Raw genomic sequence first — 9,168 nt, 5'->3', positions numbered from 1 at the left:
TCAATTTGTACTTTTCACCTTCTGAAGATATTTCCAGATTTCCTGTGAATAGATAAGTATTTATTGATTAAGGTGCATTAAGTTGTGATAAGGAGAGTGAGATGGGAGACAGTAAGTCTGGATTCCAACCTAAGCTTTAGTTCTTGTGCCTAAGTGGCAATCAGCAAGTGTTATTCATTCCTTTGTTAAATTTGATATATCATCAAGAGGCTTGGACTAGAGTACTTCTATTACTTCTATCTGTAATGTTTAATGATTCTGTTTAACTATTACCTGAAGTCACTTTTTTCTTATTTCTTTCTATTTATTTTTATTAGTTGGAGGCTAATTACTTTACAATATTATAGTGGTTTTTGCCATACATTGACATGAATCAGCCATGGATTTACTGGAAAGACCCAGAGGGGTCGTGTGGAGAGGGAGGTGGGAGAGGGGATAGGGATGGGGAATACATGAAGTCACTTTTTTCTTCCAGAGTTTCTTCATAGCACGTTTAACCTCAGCATTTCTGAGGGTATAGATTAAAGGATTTAACATAGGGGCCACCATAGTGTAAAAGACAGCAACAGCTTTATCAATGGGCAGAGTGGTGGCTGGGCGAAGATACACAAACACACAGGGCACGAAGAATAACACAACCACCGTGATGTGAGAGCCACATGTAGAAAGGGCTCTGCGTCTCCCCTCCAAACTGTGAGCCCTCAGGGAGCGCAAGATGACCACATAGGAGACCAACAGGAGAAGGAGGCTTAACAGGCAGATGAACCCACTGTTGGCAGCAACAAAGAGGCCAAGGATGTGGGTGTCCACGCAGACAAGCTGCAACAAAGGGTACAGGTCACACATGAAGTGGTCTATGGCACTGGGGCCACAGAAGGGCAGCCGGGCTGTAAAGAGGATCTGAACGCTTGCGTGGAGAAACCCTCCGGTCCAGGCCACCCCAGCAGGAGCAGGCACAGCCTGCGGCTCACGATGGCCGTGTAGCGCAGAGGCCTGCAGATGGCCACGTGGCGGTCATAGGCCATCTCCGTCAGCAGGATGATCTCAGCAGCACCAAAAACGTGTTCTGCATAGACCTGAGCCATACAGCCATGAAAGGAGATTGTCTTGAGCTCATGAAGGGAGTCCACAATCAACTTAGGAGCCGAAGAAGAAGAGTAAATTGTGTCTATCAAGGAAAGGTGGGTCAGGAAGAAGTACATGGGGGAGTTCAGAGCCTGGCTGGTGGTGATGGTGACCACAACGAGCAGGTTGCCTGAGAGGGTTACCATGTACAAGACTAAGAACACCACAAACACTACCTTTTGCATTTGGGGGTCCTGTGTAAGACCTACTAGAATGAACACAGTCACATTCCTTTCATTCCGCATCTATGTGGTGTGGGTAATGTAAACACTGGCAAGGAACACTTTACTTTTAAGAAAGAAAAAAAGGAAAAGGGAATATAAAAGAAAGAATTACTGCAAAATGCTACCTTTTAACAGTACTCTGACAATATCACAAATGATTCCTTCTTTTCCCCAAACTGTCTAGGAACCCATGCATCAAAATTTCTCTTAGTTGACTCTCTTAGATTTTTTTTTACATTTTTTAATATTTTCCAAAATTCTGGAGCTTACATTACTAATTTTAATCAGAAAATACATATAACTTACATGTTTTTTTCTTGGAGGCCTTAGGTTGAAACAATGAATTTTTTTTTCCCTGGAAATCCTACCTTTTATTTTTTTTTTAATTTTTTTAATTAGTTGGAGGCTAATTACTTCACAACATTTCAGTGGGTTTTGTCATACATTGACACGAATCAGCCATCGAGTTACACGTATTCCCCATCCAGGTCCCCCATCCCACCTCCCTCTCCACCCGACTCCTCTGGGTCCTCCCAGTGCACCAGGCCCAAGCACTTGTCTCATGCATCCCACCTGGGCTGGTGATCTGTTTCACCATAGATAATATACCTGCTGTTCTTTTGAAACATCCCACCCTCACCTTCTCCCACAGAGTTCAAAAGTCTGTTCTGTACTTCTGTGTCTCTTTTTCTGTTTTGCATATAGGGTTATCGTTACCATCTTTCTAACTTCCGTATATATGTGTTAGTATGCTGTAATGTTCTTTATCTTTCTGGCTTACTTCACTCTGTATAATGGGCTCCAGGTTCATGCATCTCGTTAGAACTGATTCAAATGAATTCTTTTTAATGGCTGAGTAATATTCCATGGTGTATATGTACCACAGCTTCCTTATCCATTCATCTGCTGATGGGCATCTAGGCTGCTTCCATGTCCTGGCTATTATAAACAGTGCTGCGATGAACATTGGGGTGCACGTGTCTCTTTCAGATCTGGTTTTCTCGGTGTGTATGCCCAGAAGTGGTATTGCTGGGTCATATGGCAGTTCTATTTCCAGTTTTTTAAGAAATCTCCACACTGTTTTCCATAGCGGCTGTACTAGTTTGCATTCCCACCAACAGTGTAAGAGGGTTCCCTTTTCTCCACACCCTCTCCAGCATTTATTGCTTGTAGACTTTTGGATAGCAGCCATCCTGACTGGTGTGTAATGGTACCTCATTGTGGTTTTGATTTGCATTTCTCTAATAATGAGTGATGTTGAGCATCTTTTCATGTGTTTGTTAGCCATATGAACTTTTTAATTGAATGGTATATGTATGGGAAAAGAAATATAGGAAGTTGTGTACTGGTATATTGTGGGACCCCAAATATATATGATCTGAATATATTAATATTTGAGGAGATCACTTTAATGTGCTCATAAAGTTACTGCTATCAGTTCATGAAATGAACACAGAATGAGGGCCTTGCTGACTCTAACAGATTTAGAGGATCAGAACAGGGGGTGAGTCTGCCCCAGCTGCCCCATGGACCACTTTTAGTCATCCTAGATGCTGTCTTTAGTCTACCATCTAAAAATTATTGATCACCAGTTTTAACATATGCCATTAATGCTAACAAATAATAAGCCTAGTCTCAGTCATCAACCAGATCACTGTAATGCAAAGTCTATTTCCATTTCCTTGATAAGGAATCCATGTATTAGTCAAGTCAACTTTAAGGTAATATATATAACTAAGTGGGCTTCCCAGATGGCACTAGTGGTAAAGAACCTGCGTGCCAATGCAGAAGACATAAGAGATGTGGGTTTGATCCCTGGGTTGGGAAGATCCCCTGGAGAAGGGCATGGCAACCCACTCCTGGATGCTTGTCTGGAGAATCCCATGGACATAAGAGCCTGGTGGGCAACAGTCCAAGAGTCAGTCATAACTGAAATGACTTAGCACGCACACATACAACTAAGTATTGTAGTTATTAATCTTTTCATTTTACAGTAACTAAGATTTCATTATTCTCTTTATATTTATGTATTTTAAAAGCAAATAGGCAGTGAAGGGTAAAATGAATTACCTATGTTACAAGTGGGCAAGGTAACTCTTCCAGTGAAGTTGTTCAGTCTTGTCCAACTCTTTGTGGTCCCATGGACTGTAGCCTACCAGGCTCCTCTGTCCATGGAATTTTCCAGGCAAGAGTCCTGGAGTGGGTTGCCATTCCCTTCTCCCTATGATCTTCCAGACCCAGGGATGGAACCCAGGACTCCTGCATCGCAGGCAGATGCCTTACCATCTGAGCCATCAGGGAAGCCCCAGATTCTCTGCACCAGGGAACTCTTCCAGATAATCTCACAAACTCTTTGTTGAGAAGCTATCTTTAGAGTTCCAAGTCCCCATAGTGGGCTCCCTTCTGGATAGCCCAGGGTATCAGAGAATCCTTCCAGGGACAAGAACACTTGAGAAGAAATACTGTGTGCACTTCTAATTGCCAACTCTTCTCTGGAGAAGATGGCACCTGGGAGAACCAAGAACCAACTGGTATATTTTTATGCTTTCCCAATGGTCTGTACCAAAGGTTGGATCTCATGATCAAAATCAGACAGAAAATCCCAAACTTAACCCATTCATCCTCATTATTTCACTTATTACTTCAGTTTCTTGCAAACTTTGAAGCCTTTAGTTTTAAAACAGATCTCTTTTACAATTTATATCAGCTCCTTTTATCCCACACAACACAATAACCAACTCACAAATGAAACAGCTCAGGGGACATTTTTGATGTCCTCTCTTCATTGATAGACCCAAACACAGGATAATATTCAGGTTTTTGGGTTTTTTGTCTTAGTCCAAAGACCAGTTCTGTTCCTATTTCCACTCATATTCTCTAATACTCATAATTTTGGAAATATGAGAAATGGCCAAAAGTTATAATATAGCAAAATAATCTTGACCGTCCATAAAATGGCACCCAGACTGCAATTGAAGTAAGAACTTCAGGAGACACACTACTTCTTAAGCAGGGAAATCTTTGTTACTTGATTACATTCAGTATACTCAAATATTGGGAAATGCACTTTTCCTATAAGTCTGTTTTTCTCAATCTTTATAGAATGCAGAGATTTATTTTTGACACCATGGCACTTCTATAATAAATATCAGATTTGTTGAGTTTCACAACGTACTAGGCATTATGCTAAATAATAATTTACATGTACGTGGTCTTTCAAATGATCCTTGTGAGGTTGGTGTACTGTTGTCTGTATTATAAAGAAGAAGAAACTGTGGTTACAAGAAGATGAATGACTTGCCCAAAGTAATGATGATGGAAAACTTAATATAGAAGACTATATTCAAATCCAGGACGCCTGTCTCTAGCTCTTTACCACTGAGTGCCTCTCCAGGAGGAATCCAGCTTACTTCTGGGAATCAGCAATGTCAGAGTTTAGACATGACCACTGGTGACCACATGAAATCCAGGCCGTTCTTTTGCTAACCTATGAAATACAGTGAAAGATGTTAATGGGATCCAGAGTCGATTGGAAAAGACCTAGAACTGTGTACACAAAAAACTCCCAGTACTTTGCACTTTATAATCTCATCAGTTCAGTTCAGTTCAGTTGCTCAGTCATGTCCGACTCTTTGAGAACCACATGGACTACAGCACGCCAGGCCTCCCTGTTCATCACCAAATCCGGAGCTTGCTCAAATTCTTGTCCATCGAGTCAGTGATTCCATCCAACCATCTCATCCTCTGTCATCCCTTTCTCCTCCTGCCCTCAATCTTTCCCAGCATCAAGGTCTTTTCACATGAGTCAGTTCTTTGCATCAGTAGGCCAAAGTATTGGAATTTCAGCTTCAGCATCAATTCTGCCAATGAACATTCAGGACTGATTTCCTTGAGGATTGACTGGTTGGATTGTCTTGCTGTCCAAGGGACTCTCAAGCATCTTCTCCAACACCACAGTTCAAATGCATCAATTCTTCAGCACTCAACTTTCTTTATGTTCCAATTCTAACATCCATACATGACTACTGGAAAAACCATAACTTAGACTAGATGGACCTTTGTTGGCAAAGTAATGTCTCTGCTTTTTAATATGCTATCTAGTTTGGTCATAGCTTTTCTTCCAAGGAGCAAGCATCTTTTAATTTCATGGCTATAGTCACAATCTGCAGTGATTTTGGAGCTCAAGAAAATAAAATGTGTCACTATTTCCATTGCTTCCCCATCTATTTGCCATGAAGTGATGGGACCAAATGTTCTGATCCTCTTTAAAGATGAGGAAACTCAGACCCAGAAAGAAACACAGCTAACTGATCTGTAGAACACAAGAATCCAAATCTTCTAATGCCCAAAACAGTAATTTTTTTTTCACAGCAACACATCTTACTCTGTTCAGACACCTTAAAGTGATGGTATACAAGGGAAAAAAATCACCATACAGTGACAAAGAGAATTAGCTTTCATCTCTCGTATTTAGCAATACCTGTTTTGACTCTCTAAGAAAAAGACGAAAGTCTAAGGTCGTGTGTGTGTGTGTGTGTGTGTGTGTGTGTGTGTGTGTGTGTGTGTGTGTTCAGTCATGTCCAAGTCTTTGTGACCCCATGGACTGCAGCCCGCCAGGCTGCTTTGTTCATGGAATTTTCCAGACAAGAACACTGGAGTGGGCTGCCATTTCCTACTCCAGAGGATCTTCCCAACCTAAGGATCAAATCTGCATCTCTTGCATCTCTTTCTTTAGCAAATGGACTCTTTACCACTGAGCCACCAGGGTAGTCCAGTTCAGGGGAACAGAAATTCAGTCATGCTACTGGGACCACGTACACTGAAGAAAAATAAGATCTAACAAGATCCACCAACGTTTGAATAGGATTAGAATAAAATAGCCTTTGAGCTTGGAGTTTAATAAAGACTCACAATCACAGCAGGCCACCTGAAGCAAAGAGCTGACTTATTTGAAAAGACCCTGATGCTGGGAAAGATTGAAGGCAGGAGGAGAAGGGGACGACAGAGGATGAGATGGTTGGATAGCATCACTAACTCAATGGACATGAGTTTAAGTAAACTCTGGGAGTTGGTGATGGACAGGGAGGCCTGAAGAGTCAGACATGCCTGAATGGCTGAACTGACTGATTCACAGCAGAGGGTACATTTTTAATGTCATATTTTAATTCATTTTCTCTTTGGTTTTTGAACTGAGTTTTTCTGCAAAAAAAAACAAACTCCAAGTGCTGTCCTTCTCTCTCCCATTGATTCTCCATGGGAATCCATAAATTATAAACCTATTTCTTATTAATATAGTTAAACTCATAAACAGTGAGAAAAACAAATATTTCTGGAAAATATCCTAAAACATCTAAAACCATCAATATCAGGAAGGAAAACTTTAATTATTTTAATTCTAAACCCCTTAGAAGAAAACGGAAATGTAAAAACCAGATTAAAAATCAACAGTGCTAGTTAACTTACTATGGTGGCCTCTGTCCTTAAGAAGAATGATCAGTGTACTCAGGAATAAGAAATAATCATTATTTGTAGCTGCTCAAGTATCATGTCATGTAATGGATGTTTTTCAAGTCTTCCCACTGACTGGACGATTCTACAGGAAGTAGAGAATGTCAAGACGGCACAGATTTATTCAAACGGATTCAGCAAACATTTTCAAAGCTCCACTGTCTTGGAAATTCACATCAAAGGAAAATAAAATGCTGTAATAAATTTGAAACCCAAACTTCTTAGGTACTAAGGAGAATCTTCTGATCTTCAGCACTTAGATTCATGATTCCACAATGAGAAATAGAAATATTTCAATTCTTAATAAGCTCCTCTTATTCTGCTCTTAGAATAAGAAAACAGCTTCTTCTTGAATCTTAGTATTTAAAGAGGATACAGACAATGTTAAAAGACTGATTTTTCTATTAATATCTAAGGCTTTGCCCTCCTAGGAATTAATTATCTCTGTGGTTGTTTGTTGTTGTTTTTTTTTTTTTTTTTTTTTTTTTTAAGATTTTGCCTTAGAAACAAATATTTGGGAGAATTTGTCTACACATAGTACATCTTCACCTGGTTGGTTCTTCTCCATGAACTTTCAACTAATGTGATAACAGTTTCCATTCCTGGTTGGAAATTTGTGTGAGAAAGCAATCCTCGTGTAAGCCTTAGGGTATCATGAACTGAGACATAGAGGATAGTAAACACTATGTGAACAATTCCATGGGGTTTTATCGAGGTTGCCTATCCCTGAGAGCATCTCCTCACTAGCTAAGGTCACCAGACGAGGGTGAGGTTCTGAGTCAAGCTCTCAGCTGTACTATAAACACATCGGGACATACGCTATCTACAGGAACCTTGGGACTTGCTATATTTTCAGTAAGTGTGATATCTAGAGTTGGGGAACAAATGAGTTTAATATTCTAGTACCAACACTTCCGGTGTAGAAATATAGAAACATTTAATCATATGCCTTCTCACTGACTATTTTAGACTTTTGTGAATTCCACTTGTCATTCAATAAAAGAAGTCTGCCTAGGCAAAAAGATTTCTTTTCAAATTTTCCTCACATGCATTATCCTCAGGACAGTGCAACACATAGAGCTAGTAAATACTCTGCAGCCTAGAGGAGAGGGTTTAAGTCACATGTTGTACCACTTGATGCAGCTATTACATTTAAATATTATGGCCAGGCAGAGGATGGAAAACAGGGGAAATAGTAATAATAGTATAACCATATCAAGAAATTTACTTTTTGGCCATAACACGACAAAACTAGAAATCAACAATAGGGGGGAAAAAACTGAAAAAGCAAGTGGAGGCTAAACAATACAAAACTAAACAACCAATGAATCACTGAAAGAAAGAAGAAATTTTAAAATGGGTGAAGACAAATTAAAACAGAAACAAACAAAAAACCAAAATGACCTAGAATCTACGTGTGCTAGCTGCTTGCTTCAGTTGTGTCCCACTCTGGGTGACTCTGCGGACTGTACTCCACCAGGCTCCTCTGTTCATGGGAATTCTCCAGGCAAGAAGACTGGAGCAGGGTGCCACGCCCTCCTCCAGGAGTCTATAGGATGCAGCAGAAGCAGTTCTAAGAGGGAAGCTTAGAGCAGTAGAAGCTTGCTTCAAGAAACAGGGGAAATCTCAACTAACAATCTAACTATTCACCTAAAAGAAATAGAAAATAAACAAGTCCCAAAGTTATTAGAAGGAAAGAAATCATAATGATCAGAATAGAAATACATGGGAAAAGAGGCTAAAAATAATAAAAACAATAATAATAATAATGAAAACTAAGACCTGGTTCATTGAAAAGATAAGCAAAATTGACAAAACTTTAGCCAGACTCATCAAGGCCCAGATCAATAAAAACAAAAATTGAAAAAAGACAAGTTACAAATAATCCCACAGAAAGCAAAAAGGATCATAAGAGATTACTGCAAACAATTTTATGCCAATAAAATAAGCAACTTAGAAGAAATGGACAAATTCCTAGCAATGCACAATCCAGCAAGACTGAACTAGGAAAAAATAGGGAATATGAACATATCAATTACCAGTAATTAAATTAAATAATTTTATAAAAAATTAAAATTATGGTGGCTCAGGTGGTAAAGAGTCCACCTGCAATGCAGGAGACCAGGGTTCAACTACTGGGTTGGGAAGATCCCCTGGAAGAGAAAATGGCAACCCACTCCAGTATTCTTGCCTGGAGAATTCCACCGACAGAGGAACCTGGAAGGTTACAGTTCATAGGGTCACAAAGTGTCAGACACGACTGAGCAACTAACACACACTTTCAATTAAAAATAAAAAAGTCCAGGACCAG

At 39.8% G+C, this 9,168-nt stretch overlaps 1 pseudogene; it reads right to left on the bottom strand.

Moving 5' to 3' along the window:
- Positions 1–1,370, bottom strand: LOC136174454 (olfactory receptor 4C12-like; annotated as a pseudogene).
- Between the last annotated feature and the right edge of the window lie 7,798 nt (positions 1,371–9,168).

The sequence above is a fragment of the Muntiacus reevesi genome, chromosome 9 (genome assembly GCF_963930625.1).
Source record: "Muntiacus reevesi chromosome 9, mMunRee1.1, whole genome shotgun sequence".
NCBI classification, from domain to species: Eukaryota; Metazoa; Chordata; class Mammalia; order Artiodactyla; family Cervidae; genus Muntiacus; species Muntiacus reevesi.
Note: the sequence above shows the minus strand (reverse complement) of the source record. Positions and strands in the feature narration are given on the sequence as shown.